Genomic DNA, 27,996 nt, shown 5'->3' on the forward strand with positions numbered 1-27,996 from the left:
ATGGCGCTGACCGCGTTAACTTCCTCCCGGGAAACGCAGAGAATCCAGCGCCTAGTGGCAGCAAGAGACCCGACAACGATAGTGGATATACGTACACAGTAGCTGGGGTGGGTTAGGAGGGGGTTAAATCTCCCCCCCCCCCCCCAACACACACATTTCCAACCACGTCAGTATTCAGCAGAAAGAGTGTGGTGGACTAACATTATATACTTTCCCTCAGCTCGAGGAAGACAGTACCAGGGACACTCAGGTAAACTGATTAGAGATGTGGTCAGCAGTGAACTGGATGCAGTGGTCATTGTCACTGTCAGTGGGTTATATTGATATTATTATTACTTGATCTATTTGGTATCAATGCTATGTTTATCAATATCTTTCTGGGATCAGGCATGGAATTTCTGTCACCAAATTTCTGTTATGTCTAAAAGTTCGAATCACTCTGGGAATCTGCAGAAAGGATGGAAAAATCAGTGTGCGGAGAGGAATAGAAAAGCTTTTTTTCCCCGGGATCACTTTTCCATGTTTTGAAATCAACATATTCAATTCTAAATCGGCAGAACTGTTTACTTTTGAAATGCATTCTTTTATTTTGGTGAAAAAAAAAAAAAAAAATTTTAACCAGTACACTTACACATGTAGCTGTATTTTCCTGTGGCCAGTGTAGATAGCCACAGTTAACACCTGATGACAGCATCCAGGTCTTGGAATAGAAATTACAGTTAGGAAATTTTGACATGATTATGTTTAAATATTATGATGCAAGAATATCATTTTCTTTGCTTCAGGTATCGTACACATGTACACGTTGTATTTTGTTGAAAAGAAAAACTTACTTTGATTTCTTTCTACAGAGGGTCGACTTAAATTTGACCTTGTTTGATTTATATTTATGGCTATATCAACAAAAAATTTGTAAACGGAGAAGTTATTTGCTTTTTAAAAATGATATAATTGTTTAGATAAACTTTTTTAAAAATTCAACTTCTTAATTTTCAGGAAGTTGACGCTAGATGGCAGCGTTGATGTTTGTGACAAAATGATAGATGCAGATGTGTTGAATCCATTGTTTGCTCTGCAAAAAGAAGTAAGTGCATGCTCTTTATCTAAAAAATAATGTCTGATTTTCAATAAATTGTTATAAATTTTGTAAAAGGTGCTGAAATGTGAAACTTACTAAAAAATGCAGAAAACTTCTTTACAGCCCATACAATGGGTCAAAGTTATGAGGGAAGAAAATCATTATGGTCACTTTATCATTGTATAACACCAGATAGAACTTTGCCTCACAAAGGTTTCTCTTGTTATGTTAAAAAATGAGCATTTAAATAACAATAATTGCTGTTTTATAATGGGAAGACATTGGAAATTGTGATTTCAACTGTTGCGGTTGTATTATAATACATAGGGACCATTCAGAATGAGAAGAGCAGAGTGCTAGCTAGGCCACGGCCTAAATATGGCAGACCTACATGAAAGGAAGACCGCTTAATCCTGTAATGGTCTCTCCACCTCTAACAGGCCTCCCCATGCATCGTCCCCACAGGGCCACAGTAATTTAATCTTGGTTCATTTCAACCAGTTACAGTTGCATTATGGGAATACATTGAGCATTGTGACATCAACAATTGCAGTTGTATTATGGGAATACATTGAGCATTGTGACATCAGCAATTGTGGTTGCATTATGGGAATACATTGAGCATTGTGACATCAGCAATTGCGGTTGCATTATGGGAATACATTGAGCATTATGACATCAGCAATTGTGGTTGCATTATGGAAATACATTGAGCATTGTGACATCAACAATTGCAGTTGTATTATGGGAATACATTGAGCATTGTGACATCAACAATTGCAGTTGCATTATGGAAATACATTGAACATTGTGACATCAACAATTGCAGTTTCATTATGGGAATACATTGAACATTGTGACATCAACAATTGCAGTTGCATTATGGGAATACAGGTACATTGAACATTGTGACATCAACAATTGCAGTTTCATTATGGGAATACATTGAGCATTGTGACATCAACAATTGCAGTTGCATTATGTGAATACATCGAGCATTGTGACATCAACAATTGCAGTGGCATTATGGGAATACATTGAACATTGTGACATCAACAGCTGCTGCTGTATTTTGGTAAGAGATTGAACATTGTGACATCAGCAAGTGGTGTTAGATTATTGAGAATACATTGCTTTTTTCACTTGCTTAGTATATTATTCAGTCATATTGTTTATCAATCATATTGTCATATTTTTACTGTTTTATGTACATCGTGCCTGTATATGTAGCCATCACTTGCATCTGTTGTTGCTGTTGTTGTTGTCCCCAACATTTTTGTTATCGCTGTGCACTTTCATTGTCAGTAAGTGGAAAACTGGTAGATCTGTTGTCTTCAAACTGGCAGAACTGATGAACATTTGTGATAAACAGGCATAATTCAAAAATTGGCATGCTCCCACCAATTTTTTTCTCAAAGGTTAATCTTTTTTTTTCACTTTTATCAGCATGTATGCAATACAAGCAACACATTTCAAGGAAAACCAATAGGCTTTTTGTTTTCAAACCTTCAGGAGTGATCAGTATTATTGTTATGCGTTTTTTTTTTTTTTTGGTTGGTTTGTTTGTTTTTTGGCATGTATTATAATACATGGGCAGATCCAAGATTATTTGAAGGGGTGTCTGCAGATGTAATGTCGACCTTCCCCCCCCCCCCCCCGTGCAACATATATACACACACACACTTGGCACGGGGTTTTGGGCCTTTCAGAGGGCACTGAAAAATTCTGGTATTTTAGAGGGCGAACGGTGCCATGCATATGATTCAGCTAGTCAAAATTCTAATTTCAAGAGGAGACCAGAAATTGTAAGGGGGGGTTCAGGACCCCCCTGACCCCTCCCTCTAAATCTGCCACTGTAATATATGCTATACAGATAACACATTTCAAGGAAAATTGGCAGGCTTAATTGTTGTCTTCAAGCTTGCAGGACTGAAGGACTGATCAATAGTATCAATATTCAGGATGAGTCTGGAAATTGGCTTGATGGGATCATTTTTCTAGAATTTATGTGCTTTTTGATTTATTTTTCAACATATAATATATGGCATAAAGATAACACCTTTCATAGGACTGACAAATGTGACTTAGGTACAGGTTGGATTTCAAAACCAGCTTCATCAGAGTTTTTTTAAAAGTTATGGTTTTTTTTTTCAGTATGTATTATTCTTACCAGTACATATATATATATACATACGTAATATGCAGTGCAGATACCCTATTTCATGGAAAAATATTGCCGTCTTCAAACTTTCAATACTGAAAATTTTATGACTTCGATACAACTGGCATTTTAAAACCAGTCTGATCGTATACCGGTACTTTTTTGTTGTTGTTAAAGGAGTTTGTGTGTGTGTGTGTGTGTATTTGTGTGTATGGAAAATTTAATTTTTTTTCATCATGGTATTTTCAAAGTATGCCTTTTAACTTCAATGGGCCTGAAGACTTTTGTAAGTCTCATTTCTAAATACCTATCATGTGCAGTACAACATTAAAATTGGTGGTGATTATAAGCATTATGTATGTAGTATTGCATCGAACTTGAAGAAAACCCTATTTTGGGCACTGCCGCAGTAATGGCAATTTAAAGTAAACCAGATACTTACAATTCTCAAACCTACAGAAAAGAATGGTAGGACTGAAATACAGCTTGTCACCATAAATGCAATAAAAGGATTGGTGACTCATTTTGGAACTTATAAAAAAGATACTGAGAATTGACGTTTGTTCTATTTTGTTTGTTGCCCCAGTTATGCTTTACAGTGTTTAGCTTTAATTACTGTTATGGTGTTTTTTAGATATCCCCCGTCCCAATACAAAACAATACAATATAGTTTATTTCATGTCAGAAAGAATAAATGTACAAACATTAGCTGAGTAGCTATTCACCGACAGAATAAATTAAATAATGATACAGTGTTTACTACTATTGTTTCTAACTACTTCTGTTGATTGAAATTACAACAGGAAACTAAGGCCTAGCAGCTGACATAGCATGATACATTATTATAGTGGGTAATTAATTAAGCTTACATTGAGACATCATCATTTCAGTGCAAATTGATCATTAACTGTATACGTTGCAGAGATTACACTTGCACTTATGTCCCTCCCATTTTTTAATCATTGTTTTCACTTCATTCGGACTAACACAAGCTTTTGGGTATTTTGTGGCTTTGAGGTTAAGCATGTTTTTGAAGTGGTTGTGACTATTTCCTTGATAAGTTGAAAACAAGTTTTATTTTTTGTTGTGTCACAATAAAGACTTCTCTGACATCTATTCATAGTAAATTAAAGTATATAAATTAGGAGTGCATGCTGAGCTAGATGTAATTGGATAAAAAGTTTGTTGTTATAATATAAAGAGAAGGGGAGGTGGTGAACAATGCTAATTAACATTATAGCATCTCGGTCATTCCAGAAGAAAGGGTACAATTCCAAAATGAGAAATGCAGAAATATGAACTTTGCAAAACTGGAAAACTTTTTACATTATTTTAATGAAGAGGTATTCAGATAGTAGCAGAAGAATTTTAACCCAAACCATTACTGTATTTTAAGAAATATCCACATGTAAACATAATACAATAATTTTTCATTATGGAGGTTAGGTAACATCTAAATTGGGTTATATTTCAATCATTCCATAGGTCATAGGTTCCATTTTTGATTCAGTTGCCAAGATTTTGTATGAATTCAAAAATATTGTTACTAATTTAACATTTCTCTTCAATTATAGAAAATGTGGTGCAAACACTTTGGTAATAAGTCACATGTTTTCTATAAATACAAAGCCTGAGGTATTCCAATTTAAATATGATTTTAGAAGTCACTGGGAACAGACTTGCTTTTATATCATACTAGTTGTTTATGAACAAAGTGCTATCCATTTATTGTAATATGAACATAGATCAATCAGCACACACATATCCAATGTTCAAATAAAAAGTGAACAATTGGTAAGGGAGGTTAGGTCAAAAGCAATGGTATTTGTTTTAATTTTTATGTACAGACACAGATGTGTCTGTACATATAGCCATCATCTGCGTCTGTCTGCGTCTGCGTCTGTCTGCACTCAGCGATAACACGATAAGTGGAATACCGTTTTACATTTTGAATTCAAATTTACAGAACTGATGAATATTCATAATATGCAGGTCAAGTTCGAAAATCAGCATGATCGGGTGACATTTAGGGAAGTTATGCTGTTTTTTCACTTTTTTCAGCATATATGCAGCACCGATAACACGATAAGTGGAAAACCATTTTCCTTTTGGCTTGAAACTTACAGAACTGATGAATATTCATAATACGCAGGTCAAGTTCGAAAATCAGCATGATCAGGTCACTTTTAGGGAATTTATGCTGTTTTTATGTACAGACAGATGTGTCTGTACATATAGCCATCACCTGAGTCTGTCGTCGCCGTCATCGCCGTCGCCGTCGTCGCCGTGCACTTTTACAGATAACACAATAAGTGGAAAACTGTTTTTCATTTCAGCTTGAAACTTACAGAATTGATAAATATTTATAATACGCAGGTCAAGTTCGAAAATCAGCATGATCGGGTCACTTGTAGGGAAGTTATGCTGTTTTTTCACTTTTTTCAGCATATATGCAGCACCGATAACACGATAAGTGGAAAACCATTTTACCTTTTGGCTTGAAACTTACAGAATCTATGAATATTCATAATACGCAGGTCAAGTTCGAAAATCAGCATGATCGGGCCATGTTTGTGGAAGTTATGCCATTTTTTCATTTTTTTCAGCATAAATGCAACACCGATAACACGATAAGCGAAAAATCGTTTTACTTTTTGGCTTATAAGTTTCTGAAATGATGAATATTCATAATACGCAGGTCAAGTTCGAAAATCAGTCTGATCGGGCCATTTTTATGGAAGTTATGCTGTTTTTTCACTATTTCAGCATATGTGCAAAACCGATAACACATTTCAAGGAAAATCAATTGGCCAATCGTCTTGAAATTCACAGGGGTGATCAGATTTACTAAAATACAGATGAGGTTCGAAAATAAGCTTGATCGGTTCAGTTTTGGTGAAATTGTGCCTTTTTTGTATATAAGTCTTTTTTCCTCGGATTTAATTCTTAGGCATGTTAACAATCTCATTTGTGAACTAATTAGTAATGTAAAGGTGTTCTTTTGACATTTTCTGCATCTTAACAATATTGTTAGTTGATTATATAAAAATGATGGTAAACCTGTTATTGTGCATTTTGTAATAAAGTGTCAAAAATGGAAATAAACTCATATCTTTACAGTTTGTCAGATTCAATCATTCACCATGTTCAGAATCTCAGAATGGAACAAATTGGACATTTAAAATTGTTCTTTTGATATTTTTCCTATGTCAGCAACTTTCTTAGTTGATCATTTAAAAACAACAGTAAATTGATTATTTTGATATATGTAAAAAAAGTGTTGAAAGTGGAAAGAAATTCATTTCAGTACAGTTATCTCTTGTGTACATTTTGGTATTTTGAAGTTGTGACTCTGAACTTCCATGGCCCTGAAGACCTTTCCATATCAAATTTTCTGAATATCCATGATACTTTTATTTTATTATTAAAATTGATGGTCATTATGCTGTTAAGCATTATGTAACATTGCATCAAAATTGAAGACAACCCCATTTTAGACAATGCCTCCATAGTGACCATTAAAGGAAAACCAAGTCACTTACTCTTCTCAAACTTACAGAAATGTAGCATAGCACTAAATTATAGCTTCAGTTGGAAAACCTGTTACATCGGTTAACTTTCTTGGAAATTATATAGTTTTTTGTTACAATAAAAATTTTCACATATGGACATTTTCAAGGTGTGACTTAGTCTTTGAACTTCCATTGGCTTGAATACCATTGCTAGTCACATCTTTTGAATAGCTATGATACATTTACTTTATTATTAAAAATTGATGGCCATTGTGCTGTTAAAGCAATAATAACTCTTCGTTTTGGCCAAAAAATGAATTTTCCTGGAGTAAACAACAATTTTCCCATACTTACCAATTGTTAATGAATCCATTTTTACATTCAAAGTTAGTCCCTGGTTTTTTTCTAAAAAGTTTGGTTTTTTGTTAAAATCTCTTAAGAGATTTTAACAGAGTATAGACATCAATGGAGGTCACGTGGTCTAAAGACAAGTTCAGATATCAGAATAAAAGCTATAACTGATGTTTTTGTGGTAAAACAGAATATATTATATTTCTATGAGTTATTCACAAGGTTTTTATTGTGAAATATAGATCTCATACAAAGAGTTATTATCCCTTTAAGCATTATGTTAAATTGCATAAAAGATGAAAAAAAAAACTTTTTTGGACATCGCTGCTGGGATGACCATTAAGGAAAAACCATTTTACTTATGATATTCTAACTTACTGAAAAGTTTCATAGGACTGAAGTGTAGCTTGTGTTGGAAATCAGTGTGATTGTTTTCTGTTTTGGAAGCAATGCAGCTCTATGGAGTGCTATATGGGGCTACTGTTTATGGATGGTGGTAATTGTCCCTTGGGATAATCACTAGCTAAATTCAGAGCTATAAAATTACTTGCCTAATTGATTTTCAAGTGCCCATTAGGCCACACTTTTTTATTTTTATGGATGACATCCTGCGCGCGCACCGATTTTCGCCCGTTCTCCGAAAAAAAAAAAAAAAATATCCCCCCCCCCAGCCCCCAACGAAGTCGGTTGTCGCAAACGTCGTTATTGAATTTGCCAGGAAATGAGCTTTCTGCGCATGCGTATTATCGCCACGTGGAAATGTGGTCGCTTTGCCGTCAAATTCATCTCTAGGATTACTTTCAAATTACAAGACAATTAAAGTCATAAAGAGAACGGGTGCCGTCGTTTTGGATTGGTATGCCATTGATATTGGGCATGGAGATATCACCTTTTTACAATTGTGGGAAAGGTTGTCGGCCGCCAGCGATGATCGCCCGAAAAATTTCAGTGACATTCTGTACAAAGCAGCACATAGGCTACCAGCGAAAAAAGGGTCGACAAGGGCGTCGAGGTATTTGGTAGGCTGAAGGTCGGACAGGCCACCTGACAGTTTGGTCGTGTGAGTAGAAGTAGACAAAATGGCATCGTCCGAAATGACCTTTAATAGTGTTCAAAATGCTTTAATATTCTGAGAATACAAATAAAGACACTGTTTGTTTGATATTTGTTTTATTGATTGCTATACCAACAAAATGCATGAAATAACCTTAATAGATTTTGTAATAAGAAGTATATCTATTCATGACTTTTTTTTACATTTCTACGAAGTATTCACAATGCTTTAATATTTTGAGAGCATGGATAAAGACATATTGTTAGTTTGATACGTGTTTCTGTGGTAAAATTTGTGTTTCAAGCTGTGTACTGACAGCATTCCTTTACTTAAGCAGTATTTTTTTTTTTTGGACCGTTTTTTTTTTTTTCGCCCTCTCGCACCGATTTTGGGGTACCCAGAGGATGTCATCCATAAAATTAAAAAAGTGTGGCCTTAAATAAGATTACATAAAACACACGTTGAGATTTCCCATTCAAGTCCTATAGGTTAAGCTCTCTTAACTGTGTCACATAATTAGGAATTGGTGATAATTATGCAGGTAAATGTTGTTTAATATTGCAAATAAGTTTACAAAAGAAAAAAAATTTTGTAATGCTAACATTAATGCTATAGTTGAATAGCAGTGCCTTATTATCCTCAAACACGTTGGTGTTATTCATATCATGTTAATACAGAAAAGTTTGAATAGCAGCTTTATTGGAATTTTTTTTTTGTGTGTGTTTTCTTTTTAATTTTTTTTCTAAACACTGTCATTTTCAACTCCCATCCACCTGAAGCTCTTCAGATTTTCTGTATTTCCACATAAGCAGTTGCATAGGTTTTTATGTCTTTAAACATTATATAATATTATTTTATGCACTGTCAACATTTTTCAAATATTGGGATTTTCATTATGTGAATTTGAACTCTCATAGTCCAGAAACTGTAATCTTATTGCAGGGGTGGATTGAGGCCGTCTTCTGGGTCTTTCAGATGACGGTCAGATTTTAAAGTTTACATTGACTGGTATCAATTTTTTTCTGTTGGAACACCATCAAAAGTGGAGGATGGATCAACAAAGATACTTAGGAATACTGTCAGAAAATATCTCTTGATCTGCTCCTGTTATTGACCATGTTACCTGTTGTGCATGTTTAAAAATCAGTGTTAACTGTGTTATTATAAGCATTATTTATTATTGCATCAAAATTGACAAAATGACCTATTTTGCATCTTTATTTTCTGTTTTTTGTCTGTACATTTGACAGCTTTGCTGCCTTGTTTTACTTTTTTCAGCATATATGCAGCACCGATAACACGATAAGTGGAAAACCATTTTACTTTTTGGCTTGAAACTTGCAGAACTGATGAATATTCATAATAGGCAGGTTAAGTTCGAAAATCAGCATGATTGGGTCATTGTTAGGGAATTGATGCTGTTTTTTCACTTTTTTCAGCATATATGCAGCACTGATAACACAATAAGTGGAAAAATGTTTTTCCTTTTGGCTTGAAACTTACAGAACTAATGAATATTCATAATACGCAGGTCAAGTTTGAAAATCAGCAAGATCGGGCAATTTTTATGGAAGTTATCCTGTTTTTTTTTTTTTTTTTTTTCCAATTTTTTCAGCACTTTTATAACACCGATAACATGATAAGTGTAAAAATGTTTTTCCTTTTGGATTTAAATTTACATAACTGGTGAATATTTATAATACGCAGGTCAAGTTTGAAAATTGGCGTGATTGGACTTTTTTTTACAAAAGTAATGCTGTTTTTTTCCTTTATTCAGCATACATGCAACACTGATAACGCATTTTAAGGAAAACCAATCAGCCTTTTGTCTTGCAACTCACAGGAGTAATCAATCTGACCAGTATACAGATCAAGTTTGAAAATAAGCTTGATCAGTTAAGTTTTGATGAAGTTATTAGCCTTTTTGTATATAAGTGGTTTTTCTTCAGATTTAATTCTTAAGCATGTTAACAGTCTCATTATGGAACTAATTGGATATGTAAAAGTGTTGTTTTAACATTTTCTGCTTTTTAACAATATTGTTAGTTGATTATATAAAAATGACGGTAAACCTATTATCGTGCATTGTGTAATAAAGTATCAAAAATGGAAAGGAACTCATCATTGCAGTTCGTCAGATTCAATCATTCACTATGTTCAGAATCTCCAAATGGAGCTAATTGGACATTATAAATTGTTCTATTGATATTTTTCCTATGTCAACAATTTTCCTAGTTGATCATTTAAAAATGACAGTAAATTGATCATTGTTTTATGTAAAAAAGGTGTTGAAAATGAAAAGAAAATCATTTCAGTACAGTTATCTCTTGTTAACATTTTGGCATTTTGAATGTGTGACCCTAACTTCCATGTCCTTGGAGACCTTTCCATATCACATTTTCTGAATATCCATGAAACTTTTTTTTTTTTTTTATAAAAAAAGTGATGGTTTATTGCTGTTAAGTATTATGTTATATTGCATGAAAGTTGAAGAAAAAAAAAAAAAAAAAAAAACTTGTGTAACGCTTACATTAATGCTAAAGACGAATAACAGTGCCATATTATTCTCAAACTCAATAGGGTTATTCATATCATGTTAGTAATTGTACAGCTAGATTAAAAGTTTGAATAGCAGCTTTATTGGTATTTTTTGTTGTTTTATTTTACGTTTTCTTTTAATTTTTTTTTCAAACACTAGCATCTTCAAGATGACACTTTCAACTGTCATCCACCAGAAGCGCTGTGTATTTTGTTTTTCCACATTAGCAGTTGTGTTGGTTTTTATGTCTTTAAACATTGTGTAATATTATTTTATGCACTGTCATCATTTTTCACATATTGGGATTTTCATTATGTGAATTTGAACTCTCACATATGGTCCTGAAACTGTAATCTTATTGACCATGTTATTCTGTTGTATATATTTTTGAATTTTTTATCTTTTACCTACTGGCATTTTCAGTGTGGAACTTATAACTCCCAAGGGTATGTAACAGTTCACTTTTATTGATACTACCTGTTGTGCAATATTTGCAACTTGACTTTGCAGTTAAAGGGATAATAACTGTTCACTTTTGGCAAATAATTAATTTTTTTTCTAAAAAGTGTTGTTTTTTTTTTGTTATAATGTCTTAAGAAATAAGTATAGCCACCTATGTTGGTCACATGGTCTGATGACAAGTTCAGATATCAGAATAATAGCTATGACTGCCCTTTTTGTGGTAAAACAAAATGTATTATATTTCTGTGAGTTGTTTACACTGTTTAAACTCAAGTGGGATGATTTCATATCATGGTTATGCAGCTAGACTGAATGGCAGCTTTAGTGGAATATTTTTGTAATTTTTTTTATAAAAAAATTGATGGTCATTATGCTGTTAAGTATTATGTTAATTGCATGAAAGTTAAAGAAAACCCTATTTTGGACACTGCTGCCAGGATGGTGATTAAGGGAAAACCATGTTACTTATGATACTCACTGAAAAGTTTCATAAGACTGAAGTGCAGCTTGTGTTGGAAAACCAGTGTGATTGTTTTCTGTTTTGGAAGCAATGCAGTTTTATAGAGTGCTATATGGTGCAATAAATGTATATGGATAGCAGTATATTAATTCAGTATATTGATTTAGGGTAATAAAGTAATTTGCTTAATTAATTTTCAAGTGGGCATTAAATGAGATTACATAAAACACACTTTGAGATTTCATTGTAAAGTCCCCTGGGTTCATCTCTCTTTACTGTGTCACATAATTAGGAATCGATGATTATTATGCAGGTAAATGTTAGTCATGTTAGTATATTACACAGCTAGATAAAAAGTTTGATAGCAGCTTTTTTGGAATTTTTTGTTATGTTTTATTTTACATTTTCTTTTAATTATTTTTCAAACACTAGCATCTTCAAGATATCACTTTCAACCCCCATCCACCAGAAGCACTGTGCATTTTCTGTTTTTCCACATTAGGAGTTGTGTTGGTTTTTATGTCTTTAAACATTGTGTAATTATATTATTTTATGCACTGTCATTTTTTTTTCACATATTGGGATTTTCATTATGTGAATTTGAACTCTCACATATGGTCCTGAAACTATAATCTTATTGACTGTGTTGTTCTGTTGTACATTTTGTGAAAATTTTATCTTTCAGTGAAAGTTTCACATACTGGCATTTTCAGTATGGAACTTATAACTCCCAAGGGCATGTAACAGTTCACTTTTATTGATACTACCTGTTGTGCAATATTTGCAACTTGACTTTACTTGACTTTTTTTAAATTGAGTTTAAGCAATGAGTTTAAGAAATTTTCACTTTATCTCATTCTGGCATTTCCGAAGTTTAACTCTTATCAGCCTGAAGCCTTAGGGACTATTTCCAGACCCTATCACGCTAACTGTGGATCGATATATATCTCCAAGGGAATTCTTGCTAAATTGCAATCATTGTAACTGGCTTAGCTCTGTCTGTCACGCCTACTGAAACTGGCATGCCAGAATCCTAAAGCTGCTTAAACTGAAAGCAATTTAGTGAGAAACCCCTTGGAGTTGGATTGATCCTGTTAGATTGATCTAGGTATGGGAACTCAGTCTAATGCTTGTTACACATTTTACTTTCATCCTAATCCAATGTTATGCAGAATTAGAATTTGATGTTGGCTATGCAGTAACAGTAAGCATAATACATTAATGCATCAAAATTGACAGTATCCTATTTCCTGCGTTTTTATTTTCTGGTTTTTGTCTGTACATTTGACAGCTTTGCTGCCTTGTTTAAAGTTAAAAGTAAACTTTAGAAGCTGAATTCAGGATTTGTAGTATTACAGATATGACAAATGTCACACGATAAGATAGCAAAATTAATTAAACATGTTTATGCAAATCAGCATATGGCAAATGGTTACAGTGGGTGTTTTGCTTACTTTTGAAGGACTACATAATACATTTAGCACTGCTGGATACATTTCATTGCTTATATGTTGATTGCTGTATCTGTAGAATTCACATTCTATATTTTACCAAAATGGAGGTTAGCAATGGAGGTTAGGTAAAACTGTAGTGTAAATTGTGCAATCATTCAAACCGTTCAAAATGTCTGGTGGTATTGTAAAACATCATTTGCTCTTCCAAGAAGAGTAGGGTGGATCGATCAGGTAGTTTCTGGATAATCTTTTCAAAACTTATCCAGTTTTCATCTTTTGTTGTTGGCCACTTAAACATATTATTGGACTTGCCACATTTTTTTAAAAACTTACCATGCAAGCACAGTAAAATTGTTTGAGTCAATTTCTGTTATTTGTCCAATATAAGATGGTAAGGTGCATATAAGATGCATGTAACTGCATGAGGATTAGCTTCACTGATTAATACACTAGTGCATGTATAAACATTGTTTCCCATTAGGTATGAAATGGCAGGTTGACAGGCATGACATGGAAGCCATCAGCACTTACATGTAGTATGCTGTAGCTGTCATTACTTGTATCAACCTGGAAGTTGAAAAAGAGTATTTATAAGATAAGAAAAAATAGAATAATAATTTACTAAATGAATAAAATACAAATGTATAAATTTGGGACTCTTTTGCCCTGTAATAGCACCATTATTCTGAAAATGTATGCCAAAAGTTTTACCTTCATAGTGTCATTTATGACCTTCCAGATTAGATTTGGACTTTATAATTGGTACATTTCAACAACCTTTGATTATTACATTATATTTCTGCTGTTTTCTTTCAATCCAGATAAGTTACATTTGGATACCTTGTATGTATAACAATGAAGTACCTTGTATTACTTTTGACTAGGATAGTATTATATTACAGTTTGTAGATAAACAGGAATTAAGGTGAACCACTATATGTAGAATGTGTAGCATTCTAATGGGTAGATAGTGAGTTATTGCAGAGCATAGATCATGGAAACCAGTTCAGAATGTCTCAGTATTGTCTGCAGATCACCATGCTGTACTTGTCTTCCAACTATGGTATCAATGCACGTACTATTAACTTTCTAGAAAATAAAGTTTATTTAACAAGATATATTGGTTTGTATGGTCAGTCTTCAGTTGTCCCTTGTCAGACATGCTGAAACTGTCGGTCCCATCGGTCATGACCGGGAAAATTTGTCTGGACCGGTAGAAAATTGGACTTGGTCGGTCCAAAGGACTGACAAGAATTTTAAGAACCGCAATTTTGAATTTACAGTCATCTTTCGACATACTTCACTAATAAAATTATATAAAACCCAAAGTGTTTTTTCCCTTCCATTTCAAACCTTTCACATTAACAAACAAAGTAAGCTACCTTAATCGTACTGGTAGCATCTGTCTCAAAGGAATAGAGTGATTTTCAGTCCGACAAAAATCCATTCGGTCCGTCAAATTTTTCGTTACTGACAGTCCAAATGTCCAGCCATTCTGAAAAGTTTTCAGCATGTCTGCCTTGTGGATAATTAATACTAGCTGCAAACTAATAACTTAGAATTTCTTAAATGCCATATAAAGTAATGTTCCAAAATTGACTTACAATAGGACTACTAGTAAATTACAGCTGCATTGGATTCTTTTTCTGGAAGTACCCACTAATGCAGTTTTTTGTTGAATTTTCATTTTTCACATATTGGCATTTTCAATGTGGGACTTGGAACTCTCAGAGGCATGAAGCTGTATGGTAGTTATACTTAGAACTCTCAGAGGCATGAAGCTGTATGGTAGTTACACCTAGAACTCTCAGAGGCATGAAGCTGTATGGTAGTTACACTTAGAACTATCAGAGGCATGAAGCTGTATGGTAGTTACACTTAGAACTCTCAGAGGCATGAAGCTGTATGGTAGTTACACCTAGAACTCTCAGAGGAATGAAGCTGTATGGTAGTTACACTTAGAACTCTCAGAGGCATGAAGCTGTATGGTAGTTACACTTAGAACTATCAGAGGCATGAAGCTGTATGGTAGTTACACTTAGAACTCTGAGAGGCATGAAGCTGTATGGTAGTTACACTCTCTCAATGTCCAAGGAGATAATTAAAAATTGGTGATGATTATGCTGTTAATCATTATATGATATTGCAAGGAAATTGTCAACAACAACAAGGAAAGCTGTTACTTTCTAACTTACAAGAATGATTCTTACAACTGATATACAGCTCAAATTGGAAAACCAGCTTTTCTTGTCTTGTCTGAAACTTTCATTTTTCTCATTACGGCATATTTCAGTTTGTGAACTTGCATTCTCATGGGCATTATGCCAGCTACATATTCCTTACATCCATAACCTTTTTATGCATCATTTTCTGCTTTTTATGTACAGACACAGTTTTGTCTGTACATACAGCCGTCACCTGCATCTGCCGTTGCTGTCATCGCTGTTGTCGCCATGGTCGCCATCGTTGCCGTGCACTTTCAGTGATAACATGATAAGTAAAAAACAGATTTACCTTTTGGCTTTAAATTTACAGAACTGATGACTATTCATAAAATGCAGGTCAGCATGATGAGGCCATTTTTTTCAAAAGTTATGCTGTTTTTTTTTTTTTTTTCAGCATACCGTATATGCAGCACTGAAAACTGTTAGGCCTTTTGTTTTGAAACTGTATATTTATCAGCTTTGCTCTGTAGTTTTAATTATTTTCTTTCAAATGACAAATGCAAGTAAGTTTTAATTGTTTTATTTCTTTGAATTTTAGTGTATGGAAAAGGATGTGTTACTGGGTATATTGTCAAAAAAGGAGAAGATGGACTTCGAGAACTGATATGATACACTGTAAGATGAGCTATCCAGTAAGATTGCAGTTTCATCCAGTCACCCCATGCTACAGTGCTGTTATCTGATGTGCTTTACAAAGTGTAGCTGCCCAAACCATCTCAGAGCTTTTACTACTGTATAGCCTGTAGAATGTGTCAAGGTCATGAGGGAGGACAGGTAAGAAAATCATTTTGGTTACTTTACCACCTTATAATACCAAATAGAACTTTGCCTCATATTGTGTCCAATTTGGTATTTCTTGTTGTTGGAAATTTATTGAGAATTTAAACAACAGCAAGTGCTTATGTATTATGGGAAGACATTGAACATTGTGACATCAACAATTGCTGTTGTATTATGGGAAGACATTAAGCATTGTGACATCAACAATTGTTGTTGTATTATGGAAGACATTGAACATTGTGACATCAACAATTGCTGTTGTATTATGGGAAGACATTGAACATTGTGACATCAACAATTGCTGTTGTATTATGGGAAGACATTGTGACATCAACAATTGCTGTTGTATTATGGGGAGACATTGTGACATCAACAATTGCTGTTGTATTATGGGAAAACATTGTGACATCAACAATTGCTGTTGTATTATGGGGAGACATTGAACATTGTGACATCAACAATTGCTGTTGTATTATGGGAAGACATTGAACATTGTGACATCAACAATTGCTGTTGTATTATGGGAAGACATTGTGACATCAACAATTGCTGTTGTATTATGGGAAAACATTGTGACATCAACAATTGCTGTTGTATTATGGGGAGACATTGAACATTGTGACATCAACAATTGCTGTTGTATTATGGGAAGACATTGAACATTGTGACATCAACAATTGTTGTAGTATTATGGGAAGACATTGAACATTGTGACATCAACAATTGCTGTTGTATTATGGAAAGACATTGAACATTGTGACATCAACAATTGCTGTTGTATTATGGGAAGACATTGAACATTGTGACATCAACAACTGCTGTTGTATTATGGAAAGACATTGAACATTGTGACATCAACAATATTGGTTGCCTTATGGGAAGGTGTTGAACATTGTGACATCAACAATTGCTGTTGTATTATGGGAATGTGTTGAACATGGTGACATCAACAACTGCTGTTGTATTATGGGAGACATTGAACATTGTGACATCAACAATTGTTGTATCATGGGAAGACATTGAACATTGTGACATCAACAACTGCTGTTGTATTATGGGAAGACATTGAACATTGTGACATCAACAATTGTTGTTGTATAATGGGAATACATTGAACATTGTGACATCAACAATATTGGTTGCCTTATGGGAATACATTGAACATTGTGACATCAACAGTTGCTGTAGTATTATGGGAAGACATTGAACATTGTGACATCAACAATTGTTGTATTATGGAAAGACATTGAACATTGTGACATCAACAATTGCTGTTGTATTATGGGAAGACATTGAACATTGTGACATCAACAATTGCTGTTCTGTTATAGAAAGACATTGAACATTGTGACATCAACAATTGCTGTTTATTATGGAAAGACATTGAACATTGTGACATCAACAATTGTTGTTGTATTATGGGAAGACATTGAACATTGTGACATCAACAATTGTTGTTGTATTATGGGAAGACATTGAACATTGTGACATCAACAATTGCTGTTGTATTATAGAAAGACATTGAACATTGTGACATCAACAGTTGCTGTTGTATTATGGAAAGACATTGAACATTGTGACATCAACAATTGTTGTTGTATAATGGGAAGACATTGAACATTGTGACATCAACAGTTGCTGTAGTATAATGGAAAGACATTGAACACTGTGACATGAACAATTGCTGTTTATTATGGAAAGACATTGAACATTGTGACATCAACAATTGTTGTTGTATAATGGGAAGACATTGGACATTGTGACATCAACAATTGCTGTTGTATTATGGGAAGACATTGAATATTGTGACATCAACAATTGCTGTTGTATTATGGGAAGACATTGAACATTGTGACATCAACAATTGCTGTTGTATTATGGAAAGACATTGAACCTTCTGACATCAACAATTGCTGTTGTATTATGGGAAGACATTGAACATTGTGACATCAACAATTGCTGTTGTATTATGGAAAGACATTGAACCTTCTGACATCAACAATTGCAGTTGTATTATGGGAAGACATTGAACATTGTGACATCAACAATTGTTGTTGTATTATGGGAAGACATCAATAATATTATATTGGTTGCAATATAATATTGCTGTTGCTGTTGTATTATGGGAAGCAGCTAGTAGGCAAATACAAAATTGCATAATGTCTTTGTAAGACTGATAACTCCTCACTGTCAGCTAAACCTTTATAATTGTTAGTGTATATCTTTCCGAAAGATGTAGATTTTTCCAAAAAATTGTGAAAAAGGTTATCCATTTATTGATTGAGGCACTTGATAATGATTTTTTTTTTTTTTTGAAAAATTGTATGTTAAATAAATTGTTGGATAATTTTCCCAAACTTATTACTTATTTAAATGAAAGCAATGATTAATTCAAGAATTGGTATAAAATCTGTAGGTATCATTGTGTGGATATAAAGAAGGGCTGTGTGATGATCTTCTTTAGCACAGAGTTCAAAGACCTAGATAATGTCAACACTGGAAAGGTGTTTATGCAGGTGAGTCATCGGTTTGTAAAAACAATATGCATTGCCCTCTTCTTTATCACTTTGAAATTAGTTTAGAAGAATTCCTGCTTCCTGGCAATTCCATTGCACAGCCTTTAAATTGTCTTCAGTTATAGAAAAAGATCCAAAGAATGGCTTAACTTCCGAGTTATTACCATAATTTCTAAATGATATACATTATTTCACTTGATGTCTGTCATGCCTACTGAACCTGCTAGGGGATAATTAATTATCATTTAGCAGGTTCAGTAGATGTGTCAGACATCTAATTAAGCCACTTAAAGATGCATACAAAGTCAATTTTTTGTCACAAAAACCAACCAAATGCCAGCATATAGTTTCAAGTAGTATAACTAAGAGAATTACCAAAAGGCATTGTTTAATTTTACCCGAAAATGATGTTTGAACGGATTTTTCTGCTGGCATTCTAAGCTGTAGGTCAATGGGGCAGGAAAGTACCGTGTAGGTCACAAAAGTAGGTTAAATTTACAACCAAAAATTTAAAGAAAGGAGCAGTCTAAAGGTCTTATATGGCTGATCGAGTGATCTATTCAGTTTATCCCTTGGCATGTCGAATTTATATGAGTCATATAAGAATCTAGTAGAGGTGGTTTACATGTGTTACTGGGAATGCACGTTCCACCGATGCTGGGTTCATATGTACCTTTAAGCTAAAAGCAATGAGCGAGAAACCCTTTGGAGATGGATCGATCCTGTTAGATAGATCTAAGTATGGGAACCCAGTCTAAATATTTGCTATGTCTAAAGGTTGATGTACTAATAGATAAAATTTTCACCTATAACATGAATTAATATTATATGAATCAATATTATTGTCGATATGCGGTTCAGAGAAAAAAACGAGAGTTGAAAAACTACACGTTTATTTTCTACAGAGACTGATCAAAAACTACCCACTCAATGAGCAGGGCGTGAATATATACAAAGTAGGCAATAGGAGGCGGAGCTAAAACTAAATCCATGTCCACTACAGACATTGACATACGAGCTTTAAAATACTTTACTACAACTGATAGTGCGCTTCGTTTGCATGGACATGCTTTTTCCATACGTTCCAACATTCTCCGGGGGCAACACGTTGTAAAAGTAAACATGAAAGCATTAAGTGTTTTAAAATAAGCAAGAAATCCAAATATTCCATTAAACGTAAGTCATATCAACAAGTCCTTGCGACGTACTAGTCAGTAAGTACTGATTAATGTAAACATTTATGCAATAGATTGTCATTGAAACAAAAAACGAAGTCCAAAGCAACGCTAATTAGAAATATTCCAATAGTAAGGTTAAATAATCCAATTATACGCTTGATTAAATGTTTCAAACAGTTTCATTTGAAGAGTCTAATAGTTCCATAAGTAATCAAAGTTCATTCTCATTTCAGTTCTTGAATCCATCTAGCGATGTTTTCTTTTGCTTGCTGGGTGGCGCGTCTCGTGTTACGGGCTGGTATGTTGATGTTTTCATCAGTATTTTCTTTGGACAGTGTGACCTCTCTCAGGTCAGGGGCAGAGTCATAATCAACGGAAATTTCGAGAGGATAAAGTTTCGTAATAGGGCGATTTGTTGTTCCATACTTAGTTTTCAATGTTGCTGATCGCACTATTCCGTCATTGCCGTAGCTCAGTTTTGTAATTAGACCCAAATCCCACAAAAATCTAGGTTTAATATCCTCATGAATTAGTACTACGTCTCCAACTTGAACAGTATTTTGTTTAACCCCATTCATATTGTCCCTTTCCCTTAGTGCAGTGAGATATTCGGAGGTCCATCTTTGCGTGAAATGTGCATTGACCTCCTGCACATGTTTCAATCGTTTTGTCAAGCGTTCTTTGGAGATTTTGCCATCTGCGGATCCAATCCTTCATCCTCATCTGTCAGTGGGCAAGGCAGTGTGTTGATTCGACGTCCGTTCAAAAGCATTGATGGTGTAAGAGGTTCACCCTCATTAACGTAGGCGGGGCGGTCATTCAGTGTTGCTTCTATTTCCGATGTTATGGTATGCAATTCGTCTAGCGTGATGCGAGCGCGTCCTAGTGTTTTTCTCATTGCATTCTTCGTGAGACCAATTAATCTTTCCCAAAAGCCACCAAACCACGGTGCTCTTCTAGGAATGAATTCCCACTTCACTCTATTTTGACTTAGATATCGACGTACATCTTCATTTTCGAAAAGTTTCTTGATTTCATTGGCGGCTGAATGATAAGTTGTTGCGTTGTCACTAATCATTTTCGTAGGTAGCGATCTCCTGGCAGCGAATCTTCGAAATGCATTTATAAATGAAGATGTAGATAAGTCATTCACAACTTCCAGGTGGACGGCGCGAGTAGCGGAGCAAGTAAATAAACATATGTAGGCTTTCGCTTCACAATTCGTGGACATTTGACGTAGAGTGCCCCTGTAAAATCAACTCCAGTGACTGTAAACGGGGGAGCATCGTGAACTCTGAATATTCGTAGAGGCGGAGCAACCGGAGAAGCATAGGGTCTGCCGATCAAGCGTCTGCATGTGACACATTTACGTAGGACGCGGTTGACAGTTTCACGCGCTCTGGGGATCCAAAATCTCTGCCTGATACTTGTTACAGTTGATTGCATGCCGGAATGTAGCGCTCGTTTGTGCGCGTCATTTATCACTAACAAAGTGAATGGATGTTGCCGTGGTAATAGTATCGGGTGTTTTGCGTCGTAAGTCAAGGGTGCGCTTTGTAAGCGACCTGTAAGTCGTGTAATGCCATTACTGTTTAAAAACAAAGCAAGTTGCTTAACAGTATTTGATTTAGATTTTCCTCCTTTCAATGAGTCAAGTTCTTGATAGAAATCTTTCTCCTGAACGCACCTGATCCATATTTCTTCTGCATTAACGATTTCTTCTGCAGAAGGCGAGGCGTTTGTAATAACGTAAGATGACGTCTTGTGTATTTTTCCCTTCATAACGGCAACAAATCTGAGCACCAATGCCGTAACGTTTAATAGTTTCGGAAGCGTGCCATGTCGGCCTATGTCGACCACCTCTGAAATGTCTGTTTTCGTTGTGAGCGGCTGATTTCCTCGCATTCTTTGGTTGTTGGCTTTGTCGGAAATATCAGTTTCAACGGAATGACCCTGAACTGCGGTCGTAGGGTCAATGACATTTGGATTGTTTTTAAAGAGTTGTTCATTCAACGAATCACTTGGGGTAAGTGGGGCAAACTCTACCCGCTCTGTTCTCAAATGCATCACAGTACTATTGTACTCTCCTATGGGCCAATCTCCCTGTGTGAGCCAGGCGGGTCCTTCCCACCATATAGTTGCGATTTCTAGTGACAATACGGTCGTACCGCGTGTTATGAGATCGGCTGGGTTGTCATCCGTCGGACAATATCTGTATTCGTTGAACAACGACGGTTTGATTTCGTTGACACGATTTCGGACAAACAACGGTAGATGTTTGTCGCTTTTAATCCAGCACAGCACAATTTGGCTGTCTGTCCACAGAACACATTTCGCAATGTGAATGTTCTCTTTCAGTTGGTCATGAACAAAACTTGTGAGGCGGGTTCCTAGAACTGCTGCCATCAGTTCAAGGCGCAGAATAGTGATCGTTTTCACTGGGGCAACGCGCGATTTGGACATGACTAAAGTAGTTTGTTCTCCGTTTCGTAGATATACGGCGCATCCATACGCCTTTTCACTGGCGTCGACAAAACAATGTAATTCCATGGGCTGTTGTGACTCCTTGGTGTTTGAGAAATACTGCCGGGTAACTTTCAGCAATGAACATTGTTCAAGATCAGCAGCAATTTCTTTCCAAGTTTCGCTTAGTTCTGGAGGTAAAGTTTGATCCCAATCGAGTTCCGCTTTCCAGAGTTCTTGCATGAACATTTTACCTCGAACAATAACTGGTGCTAACAGACCTAGCGGGTCGTAAACTCGAGAAATGCGACTAATCACTTCGCGTTTGGTGACTTGGCTGACTGGGATTTCTTCACCGGACTTGAAAGATAACGTATCTTGTTCAGTGTCCCATATCATTCCCAACATCGGTGTATTCTTGTGGTCTGCGTGAGCTACTCCGTCAGTTTCGACTATGTTGCGGAGTTTGGGGTCATTGGTAGCCCACGATTGAAGACTGAATCCTGCAGATGCAAGCAAATCATTTGATTCCTCGTACATTTGAATGGCTTGGTTTGAGGTGTCAGTTCCCGTCACAATATTATCCACGTAGACGTCCCGTTTCAGGGCTTTGGCGGTGCCATTCTCGGACATATCCAAATGCAAGCGTACTACGGAGTTAAGAATGGCTGGACTGGAAATGCTTCCAAAGAGAACTGACGTAAAGCGGTACACTTCAAACTTACTTTCAGTGTCTTCTGGATCTTCAAGCCATAAAAATTTCGTAAAATCTCGGTCATCTTCGTGCAATCCTATGTTTAAGAATGCTTTTTCAATGTCACTAGTGATCGCGACATTGTGAATTCGAAATCTTAAAAGGATTCCAACAAGGTCATTAAGTAGCTGCGGTCCTTTAAATAGACAGTCATTCAGACTGGGGTCATCAGGTGTGGCCTTTGCGCTGCAGTCGTAAACTATTTGAATTGGTGTTGTAATCGAATCCTTTTTTACAGGGCGGTGAGGCAGGTAATGTCCACTGGAAGTATCGTCATCGCCTACTTTCTCAATAAAGTTGCGTTTCTCTTGATTCCTGATGATAGTGTCATACACGCGTCGCGTTTCTACTGGTAACTTGCGCACGGTATTACGTGTTCGATGACATGCGTTGCGATAATTCGTAGGCAAAGGACTGTGGTCGGTTTTCCACGGCAATTTGGCCACATATTGGTCATCACGTTTTTCAATGTAATTTCTCTGGAAATTCTGAAAATCGGAGGGATCCTGGACAGTTTGTTTATTGTCTTTAATGCCAATGGATTCTAGGTTCCAGAATTTGTCCAGGGTATCGTCTTCTGCGTTGCGCTGTTTCGCCATGACATGAAAAGCGGTGTCATTTGCTGTGACGTAGTCATCGGAGTGGGCGGGGCCCGAGAGTAAGTATCCAAATTTGGAAGCGACAGCGGTGGGCCCCGGACCTCGCACGATTGTATGTTCAACAAAGTCCCAGTAATGATCGGCACCAATTAGCACAGAGACGAAAAAAGGCGATCTGTCATCAGATGGTGTGTGAGCCAGTCTCAAGTTCCTTAAGTGGGACAAATTGGCTGTCCTACGTGTCACTAAATTATGGAGTGGAGCGGAAATTTCAGGAACGACGACTGCGTTAATATCAACAAATTCTTTTGATGTTGTTTTCAGGGAGATTGTGACGATGTCAAAAGTCTGAGGTTGTTTACAGTCCATTCCAAATACAGACAAATTGATCTCCTCAGAATGAGTTGGCTGGAGCTGAAGTTTATGAACAAGCTCTTCTGTGATGAATGATCTGGTCGCTCCTTCGTCGAACAAGACCCCACTAGTTGCCGATAATTGGAAGGGTGTTTGTTTGTTGGAGACCTCCACGATAGCCGTTTTTAACAAGACAACATTCCTTTGATTTTTTGCCCCTTGAGTGAAGGTTCTCGCCGCATGTTCCACGGCAGGCGGTTCCCGCACTTTCTGAGCGGCGCTTGCTTCACTTTTTTGCTTAGCATGAAGGGTGGTGTGGTGTTTTCCATTGCAACTTCTGCAGCGAAATTTAGAAAGGCATTTTTGGCTTGTATGGTTGGGCGTAAGACAGTTAAAGCATAAATTGTCTCTTTTTGCTATTTCAAAGCGTTTTTCCTGGTCCGACACGACTGGGCACGTGATAGAGCTATGTTCATTTTTGCAGAAAGCGCATTTCATTTTTCTTTTCGGCTTGTTCGTCGTTTTCTTCGTGTTACTATTAGTGAAAAACGCAGCAGTGGGTCGGTACGACTTCTCTTGGTTGAACCCATCTATTTCTCCAGCTTGAAGGGCGTCGCTCTCAGACTTAAGTGTACTGCGCAGATCGGCGATTGACCATTCATTGTTTCCATGCGCTCTGGCGATTTGTCTGTGCGTGTTGGCAGGCAATTTATCTAGAATCATAGGAATCAAGAGTTCTCCATAACTTTGTTCTTCTTTTCCTAAAGAGCTGAGTCCTCTAATGAAAGTCTCGATCCTATCGTAGAAAAATCTCAATGATTTTATATCTTCATCGGGGCGTGGAAGCTCCCAAAGAGCTATCATGAATGCGTTAATGATTTTGTGAGTTTGTCCATACCTTTCTCGAAGAAGTTCCTTCGCATTTTCGTAATTATTAGCCGTAAGCTGTAATCCCGCGATCGTAGAAAACGCTTCGCCATCCAACTGTGCCCGTAAAAACTGGAATTTCTCGATAGTAGATAGCGTCTCGTTTTCGTCTATAGCACTGACGAAGTCGTCGTTGAAAGCGGGCCATTGAAGGAGATTTCCGTCAAACCTGGATAGGATGAGTTTGGGGAGCCTGTAATTTCGTTTCATGTTGCTCCGCGGAGGGTCATCACTTGGAGTGGGAGCGTTAGAAATCGAAGGCTTGCTTCGGCGTTCTTCTGACTGTATATTTTCTTTATGTTTTCGAATGCGACGGAGCTTCTCTTTAGCTGAAAACATAAATTCGTCTGCTTTGGCAACGCTGTCTTCCATCTTTTCATCTGAAAGTTTGGACAGAATTCTTTCGTCTAATGTTTTTAGATAGTCCATCTTCTCCTCGATTAGTTCGTACGTCAAGTCCAATGTTTCCACATTTTCTACGGACGGCTCATCAGACATCAAACTTGATGCTCGTTGAAACAGCTTCGTTAGCTGGGCTCGGTTTGCCGACCGGAGTTTTTGATTTCTCTCTGCAGCCATAGTTATCCTGGTCACAGCACCAAAAAATGTCGATATGCGGTTCAGAGAAAAAAACGAGAGTTGAAAAACTACACGTTTATTTTCTACAGAGACTGATCAAAAACTACCCACTCAATGAGCAGGGCGTGAATATATACAAAGTAGGCAATAGGAGGCGGAGCTAAAACTAAATCCATGTCCACTACAGACATTGACATACGAGCTTTAAAATAAGTTACTACAACTGATAGTGCGCTTCGTTTGCATGGACATGCTTTTTCCATACGTTCCAACAATTATATAACCTATATTTGGGTTTTATGTAAATATGATGATGGTTTACTCAAACTGCCAATGTTAATGAATGGTTGTCTTCAGTTGATAGATTAAAATATTGAAAGAGTACAGACAAAGTAGTATTGATGACTGGCCAGAAACCAAAAAATAAGATTTGGAACAATGAAAAACAAAAATTCATTTCTATTATAGACAGACCATACCTGTTGAGGTGAAAATATCTGATTTTTAATTCTTGTGTCACCTCTCTTGCCTTTAGATGAATCTGCTTCATATAGTGAAGAAGATATTTGTTTGATGTGTGTATTTGTGTCTATATATTCTGATTTCTATGGGCTCTCACAGACACCATAGGTCAACGTAGAGTGATTCAACTCTGTGCCTTGACTCTCGCAAAGTGCAATCGGCTTAATTGACTGAAGCGCCTCTGCAGGCATTGAATAGAATAAAAAAACAGCTGCTGATTATGCAAGTATGTTAGAAACAAGAGGAGCCATGTCATTCACTTACGCTGTTTGCACTCCGCAAGAGTCCCTGCAAATCTACAATCAATGTCAGATTTGTTTTTTAGTTGATTTTTCATTTCAGAATTTTTGCACATTTCTTGTGGAAGAGGTGAGCAAGGACCAGAAAGTATGGGTGGTTACTGAGACTTTGGATGCCATTGTTGATCATCTGGACTTGTTGTCATGGAGATCAGGGTAACAGACAAACTCCAGACCATATGGTACCACAGCTGACAGCTAAGGTAAAACTACTCCCTGTGGTTTTATTTATTTATTTATTTACCAAAACAATTAAAGACCTATATCAGCAGCAGTTCTATCATCTGCATAGTGGACAACATAAAAAAGCATCATGTTTTGTTTACTAAAATGATTCCTGCAGTTGGGTATTTAACATATTCTTTAACAGTGTAATAATATCTTTATTTAAAGACATATTGGTCAATTCCAGCAATGGATATCTTCTGAAGGAATATTGTGAATGTTTTCCAGATTCATCAACAGAAAAGCAGCCTGGGGGCCCACATTCTTATCAGTGTGACAGCAAGGACAAATCTGGTTCAGTTCATCAAATACAAATCTTGACCAGTAGATTAACTTAGACCCATTTCCATATCAAGATCCATCTGGCAGGATCAACCCATCTCCGTATTCTCTGGGTTCTCATTAAATTACATTCAGATTAAGCAGCTTAGATGTCTGGCACACCTACTGAAGCTGCTAGATGATAGATAATTACCCTCTAACAGCTACAGTAGGAGTGCCAGATGTCAGAGCCACTTAAACTTAATGTACTTTAACGAGAAACCCTTTGGAGATGGGTCTATCCTGCTAGATCAATCTAGGTATAGGAATTGGGTCTGACATGTTTTTCTTCTCAAGTGTCTTAAAACTTGGCAGTAATTTGGATCAGAGAAATAATTAGAGTGTAGCACATCAAGCTCCATAGCTTTCTGGTGTTAGATCAGTTTTATATCAGGCAACACTTATATTAAGCATTAATATATTTTCATTCTTTTTTTTCCAACTTTTATGATAGTCCCATTGGATGATTCATGTGTTATCACAAGATACTGATGTAAAACTTGCTTTTGTTTTTCAGCCTTTTCTTTCAAAATTAAATATCAAAATATGTGGGGCTATATTGTTTGTTTAAACATTGACCCACTAACTGAGACAACCATGTGATAAAATTTCCATTCTGTTTGCTTATGAGCAATATTATAATGATTTGATGAAATTGTTTTTGTGAGGCTTAAGTTGTGAACACCACATTGAATTGGTTTGATTTGATTAAACTTTGTATGAATGTCTAATTTTCTATCAGTTACATTGTTTTAAATCTGTGTTGATGTTGATAATTAAGAACATAAATTTCCTTTATTTTTTGTGAAGCTGAAGATGTAATGTTGTTTGAAATATGGATTATTGGTTTGATTTAAATAGAATGTGTACATTGTATGGTAGTATAACATTCTATAAATCACATATTTTTAAGCTGGTGTGGATGTTTAAAAGAATTAGCTCCTTAATTATATTTATCTATTCATGAGGGGGGGGGGGACTGAACCCTTAATGATTCAAATGGATTTCATATATTTTCTAGTTGAATTAAGACGGTTTTTATATATTACTTTTTATAAAGCATTTCCTATAATGTAAATGTTAGTTTACTACAACTTCAGTTTTACCAACAAATGCACATCGTAGTTTTCTAACGTCTGAATAAATTGGTGAAAACAAATTCTAACGTATCTGGTTGCTCTAC

General features: G+C 35.9%; 2 long non-coding RNA genes across 3 annotated transcripts in view; both read left to right on the plus strand.

The window, feature by feature from the left end:
- The window catches only part of LOC147763071 (uncharacterized), a 57,481-nt gene that overhangs the window by 6,463 nt on the left and 23,022 nt on the right, over window positions 1-27,996 (plus strand). The window lies entirely within an intron of this gene.
- On the plus strand, window positions 40-27,972 carry LOC106162884 (uncharacterized). Of its 2 annotated transcripts, XR_015333508.1 has the most exons (7): window positions 40-250; window positions 997-1,084; window positions 1,406-2,153; window positions 15,835-16,070; window positions 18,493-18,592; window positions 26,311-26,470; window positions 26,721-27,972. It is a non-coding gene; the product is annotated as an uncharacterized LOC106162884 (long non-coding RNA). The 2 variants fall into 2 exon arrangements; XR_015333509.1 differs by lacking the exon at window positions 1,406-2,153.

Source organism: Lingula anatina, chromosome 3 (genome assembly GCF_051362555.1).
Source record: "Lingula anatina isolate TDL-2025a chromosome 3, LinAna3.0, whole genome shotgun sequence".
NCBI classification, from domain to species: domain Eukaryota; kingdom Metazoa; phylum Brachiopoda; class Lingulata; order Lingulida; family Lingulidae; genus Lingula; species Lingula anatina.